The sequence below is a fragment of the Salvelinus sp. IW2-2015 genome, linkage group LG6.1 (assembly GCF_002910315.2).
Source record: "Salvelinus sp. IW2-2015 linkage group LG6.1, ASM291031v2, whole genome shotgun sequence".
Classification (NCBI taxonomy): domain Eukaryota; kingdom Metazoa; phylum Chordata; class Actinopteri; order Salmoniformes; family Salmonidae; genus Salvelinus; species Salvelinus sp. IW2-2015.
In genome coordinates this window covers 7,005,053-7,017,175 of record NC_036845.1, presented here as the reverse complement: position 1 = coordinate 7,017,175, position 12,123 = coordinate 7,005,053, and the positions used below count along the sequence as shown (strand labels likewise).

Here is a 12,123-nt window from a genome sequence, read left to right as displayed (position 1 = left end):
GTTATTGTTATTGTGCTCTTTATTTTTTCTTTCGTTATTTATAAATATTTTTTTCTTAAATGCCATTGGTTGGTTAAATGGGGGCTTGTAGTAAGCATTTCTAACAGTAACTGTTCGTTAACATTTGTTGTTGGCGGCATGTTTACCATAGTTTGATTTGATTCCTGGCTCAGCCAGCAGCAGAGATTAGGCTCCTTATTGCAGTGTGAATGCAGTTCAATGCATGCTTACATATACGGCTACGCAGTTCGATTTCAGACGGGTAGGCTGAGCAGGCTGGGTGATGATCATAGTTTCTTCTGATTGACGTCAACTATCATCTCCTAGCTCCTATAACTGCAGCTGGAGTGGTTTTGGACAATTGCTCTTGAGCCAATGCTCAATGCAGTGTATCATAACCGGGCTATTCCTATGAGAGGCTGAACTCCTCTCCCCCAATGTGCTCCTGTATTATGGATGGTTGTAGTATGTATGTATGTATGTATGTCCGTCCTAAGTCAGCCCTCCGTCGTCCCTAAGTTAGCCCTTCGTCGTCTAAGTCAGTCCTTCAGTCAGTCCCTAAGTTAGCCTCCGTCCATGCCTAAGTCAGCCCTTCATTCAGGTCCCTCAGTCCTAGTCGGTCATCTGTTTGTCGGACCGCAATTTGAATAGGGGTTTGAATGCAACATAAGCTATGGGACGTGTTATGTGGAGCTGAGAGCAGCAGGAGATACGAGTGACATAACCCAGAAAACTTTCCACTACAAACCATTAGTCAGGACTTTCGATGTCATATGTCTTATCTATAGCAACAGTATTCCAGATAACATTTACGTGGATGGGAAGAATGTACCGATCTCCCAGCAGAGTGTTGTGTTGCTCTACGGCATGCGTGAAAGACATTAAGCATGAAATGTAGGCAGATGTAGTAGTAAGTGAGCAGTGTAGTGAGCAGTCAGCAGGTTAAAAAGTAAGTAGTAGTGTAAGTTATCGTAAAGCAGATAAGCCATAGTAGTCAGTATGGATAGTAGCAGTAGTGCAGTAGTAGTAGATAGTAGCGAGAGTAGTATAGGTAGTGTAGTAGTATACAGTAGTTAGCGTATGTAGTGTAGTAGTAGTAGTAGTAGCAGTCAAGTCAGAAGTTAGTAGTAGTAGTAAGCAGTAGTAGCAGGGGGTTTATGTGGTTGTTTTTCACAACAGTTGCAGTCCTGAGGGGCATTGGGCAGGGCCTTTGGACATTACTAATATCTTACTGAAGGCATTTTCCTGTAATCAGTACAAACCCTATCCCCCATTTGATGATGCTCACTTCTCACACACACACCTCCTTCATACACGCATGCCTGTCTTACAGAGACATGGCTGTGACGATACAATAACCCCCCACCTCGACACACACAACATACACACATACACGTTAACCCTGGCACTTCGCATCATCACTCAGCAGTCTACTGTACCTGCAGTATTTCATTCCTGCGCGCCTCACAGTTGTCTCATGAGCAGCGGTCTGTTATTGTCTGGAAGACTTATACATAATGCATCAGACTGTAGAGTTCAGTACAGTACATGACTGGGTCAAAAACATGACCATTAATGAACCTGCTGTTGGAAATGTATTGGAAGGTTGTAACATACTAAATTAAGACAACTCAGAAAGCATTTGAGTCCTAACATGTCATTACTTTCTTTCTTTCCTGAGGTAAAAAGTAGAAAAAGAGGTATGATTTGTGAATAGTGTGGTTTGGACAAAAGTAAAGCATTAACATACAGGGCTGTTCAAAGCCAGGTCTCCTCAGCCACATCCTCCTTCCCCCGTTCCCCCTTCAATGACTGCTGGATATACTGTAGTGTGTCCCAAATGGCACCCTAATCCCTTTATAGTATGCTACTTCTGAACAGGGCCCATAGAGCTCTGGTCAAAAGTAGCACACTATAAAGGGAATAAGGTGCCATTTGGGATATAGACACTGTCTTTGGGATTATGGAGGAGTACATAATATATCACAAATCCTGAACCAGTTATGACATATTACATTTGGCCCAAATAACATAGTGACAAAAACAAAATGGTGGCTGCTGCTCTATTATTTACTGTCAATAGATAATACTTAATGTCTGGTCGGGAAATATTCTTGGAACAGTGCTGTACAGGTGTGAGTACAGTACAGTAGTTGAGATTTAAAAAGTGTTTCGTATGATCCTGCTCTCCCGTCCTGGCTTCACAGTATTCTAGCTCAGTGCAGCGACTACAGAAGGCTAGTTCTGTCTGTCTATGTGACTCTACTGGCTGTGTGTGGAGCAGAGCAGTGGTTTTCCATGGGGATGGAGGGGACCGATATAATTAGGGAAGAAGTCTCTCCTCTTCTCTTCCATTACCCCTCTCCTCCTTCCCTTCTCTCCTCCTCTCCCCCTCTCTTCTCCCTTCTTCCTCTCCTCCTCTCCTACTCGTCTTCTCAAAGTCGAAATGAGATTGTTAATAATCCCCTTTTCCCAGCATGCTCCTAACTTAGGCACATTATTACTGGATAAGCTACACACACCACACACACCTCCCTCCCAAACTCCTGGCCCCTCCCTCTCCAGACAGCAGACAACACATCCCAATGCTGGGGAACAGTGTAATTTATCATAGCACAGACTCTCTCTCTTCCTGTGTCTCTCTCTTTCTCTCTCTCTCTCGCTCGCACACGTACGTACATGCGCGCGCGCGCGCGCGCACGCACGCACGCACGCACGCACGCGCACGCACGCACGCAACGCACTACACACACACACACACACACACACACCACACACACACACACCAACACCACACACACACACACACACACACACACACACACACACACAAACACACGTATAATTTGAAAACACAAATGGGCCATACTCAGGAACGTCTGCCGTTAATCATGTGCCATCTAGCTGTATGAAACGCATTGCAATAATCATAATTTATCCGCTTTACACCAACACAGTAATCAGATAGAATGAACATGAATATGAAAGATGACCTATAGTATCCACATAGTAACCAAGAGGAAATGAAACATATTATAGATCAAGATAATAGTGTACGGTAGAATATCATGTTGAATGTATTTGTACAGACTGTGACTCGTACAGAAATAACATCAGTTGTGATGTGAAACTATTTCCTGTTTGTAGAGCTTTTTTTAAAGGCTTCTTGGTTTCTGAAAAGTGACTTGCCTTTTCAGGGATATCTTGTCTTTTGGTCTGGCTGCCATCTTAGGCTCCTAGATATATTTATTGAAGAGAGTCAAAGAAGTGCAGGAGTCTTCTTCCCAAATCTCCAGCTCAACCCCCCCAGCTCCAGTCCTGTATGTGACAGCTACTGTAGCTAAGCCTAGCTTCATACGTCAGGCCCACGCAGTGTGGAGTGTATACACGCACGCACGCACGCACGCACGCACGCACGCCGCACGCACGCACGCACGCACACACCACGCACACACACACACACACACACACACACACACACACACACACACACACACACGACACACACACACACACACACACACACACACACACACACACACCACACACACTCTGGTGGCTACCCTGTTAGGGAACTGCTAGTTGTGGTGGGTTTAGAAGCAGGTAAGCAGAGCAGAAAGCCCAGTAGATCTTTCACTCCTAAGCATCAGTGAGTTTATACTGTTATGGTTATAATGAATACTCAAGCTCAGTGGATCTATAATTATATATACAGCCTTAAAACCCTCTTCTGACTCAGAGAATTTTCCTTACTTGAGCGTACTAACAGTCTCTTTCTTTGACGGACAGGAAACGAAGCCCATCAGCATCCAGGGATACAAACCAAAAATACGACCAAAGGAAGGGGAGCGGTCAGTATGCCCCGGGGACGGCACCATCCCAGATCACGTCCGACTACGGGAGTGGGACCCTCGGCGTGGGGCGCCCACGGACGGTACCGAGACGCTGAGGCGGCGCGGGGGGAATACCGTGGGTGGGCGTGGCCGCTGGCGCTCCCAGGAGGACTACCCTCTGGACCAGGACGGGCCCTACCCTCTAGACGGGCAGCCCAGTGAGTACGAGCTGCAGCGCCAGCGCCAGGAGGAGTACCAGACACGCTACCGCTCCGACCCCAACCTGGCCCGTTACCCCGTCAAGCCCCAGCCCTACGAGGAGCAAATGAGGATGCATGCTGAGGTGGCCGGGCCAGGCACGAGAGGCGCCACAGTGATGTGTCTCTAGCCTACACGGGCAGACGAGCCCCAGGGACCTATCCGCCTGTCCAGACAGCAGCTGACCGAGCGCCGGCCGCCGATGTGGGGCCAACGCTCCTACTCCATGGACAGAAACTCCCCCACCCCTGGAGGCCACCACCGGACCTCCAACCACAGCCCCCCCACTCCACACCGCAGCCCGTGCTGGGGACAGGTCAGGGACATGAGGCGGGGCCAGGGAGCCAATAGGGTTCAGGGGTCATGATTATCTAGACCCCAGCTCTGCTGTCAGGAAGACCAAGAGGGAGAAGATGGACACCATGTTGAGAACGACTCTCTGAGCTCTGACCAGTCCGAGTCCATCAGGCCGCCGCCACCAAAGCCCCACAAAACCAAAAAGGGGGTAAGATGCGGCAGGTGTCCCTGAGCAGCTCGTGAGGAGGAACTGGCCACCACGCCGGAGTACACCAGCTGTGAGGACGTGGAGATAGAGAGTGAGTCTGTCAGTGAGAAAGGTAGGAACACTCTTCCTCCTGCTCTCTCTCTTTCAACTCTCATGCTGTACACTAGGGGACAACTGAAAAGGCAACCTATTCCCTATAGTGCACTACTTTGTAGGGCCTCTTCTTTTACTAGGGGAAAATCTGAAAAGGCAACCCATTCCTATAGTGCACTACTTTGTAGGGCTCTCTCTTTTACTAGGGGAAAATCTGAAAAGGCAACCCATTCCCTATATAGTCTTGCTCTATATAGGAATATACTTTTGGCTCTGGCCAAAAATCGTGCACTATATAGGGAATAGAGTGCCATTTGGGGAAGCACCGAGTTATGTCAGGATAGTCAAATCACCTTTGCATTATTCATTGGGAAGTGTATTCAGTGTCACTGTCAGCTCATGTTGAACATGTTATTGACTAATTACCACTGTTCCATATTCAGTGAGTTAGTGGTACGACAGTAGTCTGCTAGCTCCATATGTTCAGTACAGAGGACTGAGTGCCATTGATGAGTAATGAGCACCATACCATCACAACTCTCTTCTCAGTCGCCCTTTAATATATGAAGGAAACTACAACGTTTATCCATGAAAAACAATACCAGATGTTCTAAATATGTTCTGTATTGTCAGGCTTGACTATTTGATTTTGGTTTTAGGGAGCGCAGTCAGTGTATCTGAATAATGGTTTTAATATAGGCCTCGTAGTCTCATTCATTTATAATAATATGATATGTAGATTATGATAGGAATTTGATCTTAATGAGCTGTCGCTTAAAAACTAACCTTTTATTTCCTTACAGTCTATGGTCTTCTGTGTCTTTGTTACGTGATCTGTTCTGTTTTGTGTGTGTGTGTCAAGTCTATTCCACACTGTACAGCAACTGCGTGGAGGGAGCTTATTATGTCGACAGGGCTTGGCCAGATGTGTGTAAATGTCTATGCAAGAGTGTGTGTGTGTGTTGGGCTGCTGCTCTAGATACCTTATCCTGTCTCTGTCCTCCTGTAGCACACATTGCAGGGCCTGGCTACCACTTCTGTTTCACACATTCAATCCGATGTAACGGACTCTATATTACTGTATATAACGTAGACAGAGGGAGAGATTGAGAGATAGCGAGAGGAGAGATGAGAAGGAGAAAGAAAAAGATGGAAAGGAGGGAGGAGAGAGGGAGAGGAGAGAGATAAACAGAGGAGAGAGAAAGGAAGGAAGGTGATGATATATGTAATTGTAGTGTGATACTGTACTTTTACAGTGGCACAGGCACGCACGCACACACAAACACACACACTTCGAAAAACTGTCTCAAAGTGTGTGTGCGTAAGTGTGTGCTTGCATGTGTGTGTTTGTGCGTATTGGGCGGCTCACTCCAATAGCATCAGGGCCAGGGGTGATGTGCTGTTCCAGTCATTCAGCCTATAGGGAGTCAGTCTGTCTGTCTGTGTCTGTGGGTTAGTCTGTGATGCTGCTTTTGAACGGCCTCTGGTTGAACAATGTCATCAGTCGTGCATATTAATTAATGAAGGTACGGCAAATGCAATTAAAAGTGGMKGAATAATTCGGGTTTCTCCCTGTAGGATTCTAGCCTTGCAAGCCGCGTGATCTTGCACGCTAACATGAATGGTTCCTTGCACTGATAAGGTCGCGAGATCAGGCGACTTGTGAGGCCAGTAGGATTCCCCCTGCACAACAACTAAACTCRGTTGGATCAGCCAGGGAGGACGGGATGGGATTGGAGTAGACAGTGGAGTCGAGTCGTGAGCTGGGTTGGGCTGAGTGGAAGTTTGGAGATCAAATGGTTTTTGAATGGCTTACTTCTAGCTCCTAGTCCCTAACTCCTAGTCCTTAACGCCTAGCCCCTAACTCCTAGTCCCTAGCTACTAGCTCCCTCTCCTCTAAATGCAGGCAGATAGTTGTTATGAATTATAAGGTCATACTACTATTCATCTCATACTACTGTACCACAATGCTTCTGAACGATCGAACCACCCTCGCCCTCTGGTGATGTCATAACGTTAAGGACACAGTCCCAGATAGAGAGAGAGAGATTAGGCCTGGGCCGGCGGAGGAGTGGTCACCGTGCTGAAAGCATTGCTACACTGGGGGTAGGCTGGCTTTGTGGTTTCCATATTAGTCCTTTAAAAAGGCAGACCGCTTCCAAAGGCGTTTCCAAGTGTTTGTAGAGCTGTTTCTGAGGAGTGACCTATATAGATTCCCCTCTAAAGCAGACTGTATGGCACATCTACACTCAAGGGTTATTTCCCTGTGTGGTGTCTCTGTCTCCTTTGGATGACTGTGAAGGACTGACTGATGTGAGTCTGTCCCTTTACATGGTCCCTTTCACATAGCTTGAAAGTGAAACAGGCATAGTTATTATTTGTATTTMTATTTATTATGGATCCCCATTAGCTGCTGTCAGATATAAAGCTGCAAAAATCGAAATATACAGTGCATTCGGAAACTATTCAGACCCCTTCCCTTTTTCCAAATTTTCATACGTTACAGCKTTATTCTAAAATTGATCAAGTAKATTTTTTCCCCTCCTCAATCTACACACAATACCCCAGAATGACAAAGCGAAAACTGTTTTTTATTTATTTATGTAAATGTATTAAAAATTTAAAACAGATACCTTATTTATGTAAATATTCAGACCCTTTGCTATGAGACTTGAAATTGAGCTCAGGTGCATCCTGTTTCCATTGATCATCCTTGAGATGTTTCTACATCTTGATTGGAGTCCACCTGTGGAAAATGTAATTGATTGGACATGATTTGGAAAGGTACACACCTGTCTATATATGGTCCCACAGTTGGCAGTGCATGTCAGAGCAAACAACAAGCCATGAGGTCGAAGAAATTGTCCGTAGAGCTCTGAGACAGGATTGTGTCATAGCACAGATCTAGGGAAGGGTACCAAAACATTTCTGCTGCACTGAAGGTCCCCAAGGACACAGTGGTCTGCATCATTCTTAAATGGAAGAAGTTTGGAYCCACCAAGACTCTTCCTAGAGCTGGCCAACCGGCCAAACTGAGGAATCGGCGGAGAACCCGATGGTCATCGCAGACAGAGCTCCAGAGTTCCTCTGTGGAGATGGGAGAACCTTCCAGAAGGTCAACCATCTCTGCAGCACTCCACCAATCAGTCCTTTATGGGCGGCAGGTAGCCTAGTGGTTAGAGCATTGGACTAGTAACTGAAAGATTGCAAGATCGAATCTCCGAGCTGACAAGGTAAAAAAATATTTCGTTCTGCCCCTGAACAAGGCAGTTAACCCACTGTTCCTAGGCCGTCATTGAAAATACAAATTTGTTCTTAACTGACTTGCCTAGTTAAATAAAGGTAAAATAAAAAAATTGAAATGGGAGAGTGGCCAGACTGAAGCCACTCCTCAGTAAAAAGCACATGACAGCACACTTGAAGTTTGCCAAAATGCACCTAAAGGACTCTCAGACCATGAGAAACAAGATTTTCTGGTCTGATGAAACCAAGATTGAACTCTTTGGCCTGAATACCAAGTGTCACACCTGGAAGAAACCTGGCACCATCCCTACGGTGAACCATGGTGGTGGCAGCATCATGCTGTGGGGATGTTTTTCAGCGGCAAGGACTGGGAGACTAATCAAGATCGAGGGACAGATGAACGGAGCAAAGTACAGAGAGATCCTTGATAAAAACCTGCTACAGAGCACTCAGGACCTCAGACTGGGCGAAGGTTCACCTTCCAACAGGACAATGACCCTAAGCACACAGCCAAGACAARGCAGGAGTGGTTTCGGGACAAGTATCTGAATGTCCTTGAGTGGCCCAGCCAGAGCCCGGACTTGAACCCAATCGAACATCTATGGAGAGACCTGAAAATAGCTGTGCAGCGATACTCCCCATCCAACCTGACCAACCTTGAGAGGATCTGCAGAGAAGAATGGGAGACACTGCCCAAATACAGGTGTGTCAAGCTTTTAGTGTCATACCCAAGAAGACTCGAGGCTGTAATCGCTGCCAAAGGTTCTTCAACAAAGTACTGAGTAAAGGGTCTGAATACTTATGCAAATGTGATATTTCAGTTTTTTAAATTTGTTATACATTTGTAAACATTTCTAGAAACCTGTTTTTGCTTTGTCATTATGGGGTATTGTGTGTAGATTGATGATGGAAAAAAAAACAATTTAATCCATTTTAGAATAAGGCTGTAACAAAATTTGGAAAAATTCAAGGGGTCTGAATACTTTCCAAATGCACTGTATGTTGTTCTTGAAGAAAAGCTGAACGTTAGGATCCTCCACTGAATAGTCATGTTGACGTTTATTGTCATGTGTCTTGCCCTGGAGGTAGATTTCAGCGGTTTACGCTAGATAGGCCAACTGCATTTTGGTCTTAACTTAAGGTTAGTGTTATGCGTTAGGGTTAGGTTTAAAATCAGATTTGATGACTTTGTGGCTGTGCCAGCTAGTGACCACTCTGCAGAGCTGCCTCCTGGGCAAGACTCATGACAATAAATGCCAACCTTCACTAAATGGTTGGCAAATATCAACATGAATCAACCTCATTTTGTCGGTTTCCCTTCAACACTATAGGATAGGATTCTGGACAGGATAGGTATTATATTGTAAGACATCTGTAAGGGTTGAAGGCCTGTATTTCAGATCTCCACTACTCCTACAGACAACTACTGTACATGCTAAATAGCAACACACAGACTCTTCCCTGTCCTCTAGCCTTCCCACATATTTGTTACAACAGGACAATGGTTATAGACTAAGGGTAGTTTTTCGGAACTAAATGCTCCCCTTGACACACACACATTGAATTAAACCCCATTTTTGTACAGAATTAACATCCAAAGCTATCCTTAAGATGTTYGGCCACTTGACTCACTCCACGCAGGCCCACAGTCGTCATAATTGCAAATAGATGTAGTCAAATCTGTAATTATGGGAGCTTTTACCTTGGCGGTGTCAAAAACAGGAAAGACGGATGAGGAGGAGAGGGAGGAGAAAACAACAGAGAAGAGGAAAGGAGAAAAGAGGACAGGGGAGGAACACAGAGCTGCTTCACAGGTGGAGAGGAGGAGGAGGAGGAGGAGGAGGAGGAGGAGGAGGAGGAGGTGGACGAGGAGAATCCAGGCAGTCAACATTCCCCAGTCCCTGTGTTATGTAACTTTCTTCCTCACACAGGGAGGGAAGTAGCACATGGCTAGGTTAGCACAGACTGGCTCCATTATTGATGCTGTGGGATGGAGGGGACTTTCCAAGGTTTCACACAGACCCACAGACCGCAGATAGATGAAGAAATCACCACATTGTATTGTGGAGGTCATGTTAAGGATCACAGTAGTGGTGGGGTCACAGAGTAGTTTGAATGTGGACTGCTGAGGCGAGGGAGGTGAGCTTCTGAGGTATAGGATGTAAGGTTTTGTATTTTGGAGGTAATGGGGGGGGGTTGTTATATACGGTCTGTCATTAAAACACCTTAGTAAGCAAGTGCTCAATGATTAGCAACAGGAATGGCGTTTGGCCAGCATAATTTTCCCTTCACCCAGTCAGTCCAGTGTGACGTTGAAGGACGAGCTGTAACCAGATAAGCAGAACATACATTCTAATAGCTTGGGCGGAGGGGGAGAAAGCTTAGGGAAAGAGTAAAGAGGTCAGAAAGCACCTTCTGTCCGTCTGTGGCCAGTCAGCAGCACTYTGATCTGCTCTGCTATGTAGTGCACTCCGTGAGCTGCTTGACTGGTCTGGAAGGGCTCTGCTATGTAGTGCACTCCGTGAGCTGCTTGACTGTCCTGGCCTGGAAGGGCTCTGGTATGTAGTGCACTCCGTGAGCTGCTTGACTGTCCTGGGTCGGCGAAGGGCGCATGGTATGTAGTGCACTCCGTGAGCTGCTTGACTGGTCTGGCACTGAGGGCTTCTGCTATGGCTAGTGCTGCCCTCCGTGAGCTGCTGACTGTCCTGGCCTGGAAGTTCTCTGGTATGTATCGACCCGTGAGCTGCTTGACTGTCCTGGCCTGGAAGGCTCTGCTATGGTAGGCACTCGTGAGCTGCTTGACTGGTCTGGAAGGGTCTGCTATGTAGTGCACTCCGTGAGCTGCTTGACTGGTCTGGAAGGGCTCTGCTATGTAGTGCCCTCGTGAGCGCTTGACTGTCCTGGCCTGGAAGGTTCTCTGCTATGTAGTGCACTCCGTGAGCTGCTTGACTGTCCTGGCCTGGAAGGGCTCTGGTATGTAGTGCACTCCTGGAGCTGCTTGACTGTCCTGGCCTGGAAGGGCTTGGTATGTAGGCACTCCGTGAGCTGCTTGACTGTCTGGCCGAAGGGCTCTGGTATATGTAGTGCCTCCGTGAGCTGCTTGACTGTCCTGGCTGGAAGTTCTCTGGTATGTAGTCGACTCCGTGAGCTGCTTGACTGTCCTGCCTGGAAGGCTCTGCTATGTAGTGCACTCCGTGACTGCCTTGACTGTCCTGTCTGGAAGGGCTCTGCTATGTAGTGCACGTCCGGGAGCTGCTTGACTGGCCTGGAAGGGCTCTGGTATGTAGTGCACTCCGTGAGCTGCTTGACTGTCCTGGCCTGGAAGGGCTCTGCTATGTAGTGCACTCCGTGAGCTGCTGACTGGCCTGAAGGAAGAAGGAAGGAAGAAGGAAGGAAGGAAGGAAGGAAGGAAAGGAAGGAAGGAAGGAAGGAAGGAAGAAGGAAGGAAGGAGGGAAGGGAGGGAGGAGGCGAGGTGCGTGAGGTGAATAGAATGGTTGTGTTATAGCAGGTTAAAAACACCTCGTGCATGCTCTCTGACCCTGGGCTCTCTGGGTCTGGGAGGAGTGAGGGAAGAGTAGGGAGAGAGAAGAGGGAGGAGGTGCCATCAGTAAAGGCCTGAGCTCCTGGCTGCTCCTGGCTGCCGGCGGTAGTGAGGCTGGGAGACTGATTTAGTGTGACATCCCTCTCCCTCTGTTTTCCTCCGTATTGATTCCTGACATGCCGCCTCATGATATGCAGGCAGGACAGAAACGAGAAAGACGAGAGGGAGACAGACAGACAAGACAGACAGACAGACAGACAGACAGACAGGACAGACAGGACAGACAGACAACAGACAGACAGACAGACAGACAGACGCAGACAGACAGACAGACAGACAGACAGACAGACAGACAGACAGACAGACAGACAGACAGAAAAGAATGCAGGAAGATAGGGGGAGAGGAAAAAGAGCGGGAGAGAAAGAGAGGGGAGAAAGAAGGAGAGTGAGTGAGAGAGAGAGATTCTCATTACAACTCTATTGCTGTCTGGTTCTTAGGTTTGGTCTCTGTCTGTTAGGACAAGGACTAGCCAACATCCTCCTGCTGCAGTAAAGGCATTCATATGTTCAATGCCAGACAAATAAACAAATAATTTTGTAGTGAGCGTTTCTACATTGTAATAACAGTACATTGACTATAATTTTTTTA

The 12,123-nt window shown here is 47.0% G+C and overlaps 1 pseudogene; it reads left to right on the top strand.

The window, feature by feature from the left end:
- Window positions 1-3,870: 3,870 nt before the first annotated feature.
- Window positions 3,871-12,123, top strand: part of LOC111964623 (regulating synaptic membrane exocytosis protein 2-like) — a 39,796-nt pseudogene continuing 31,543 nt past the window's right edge.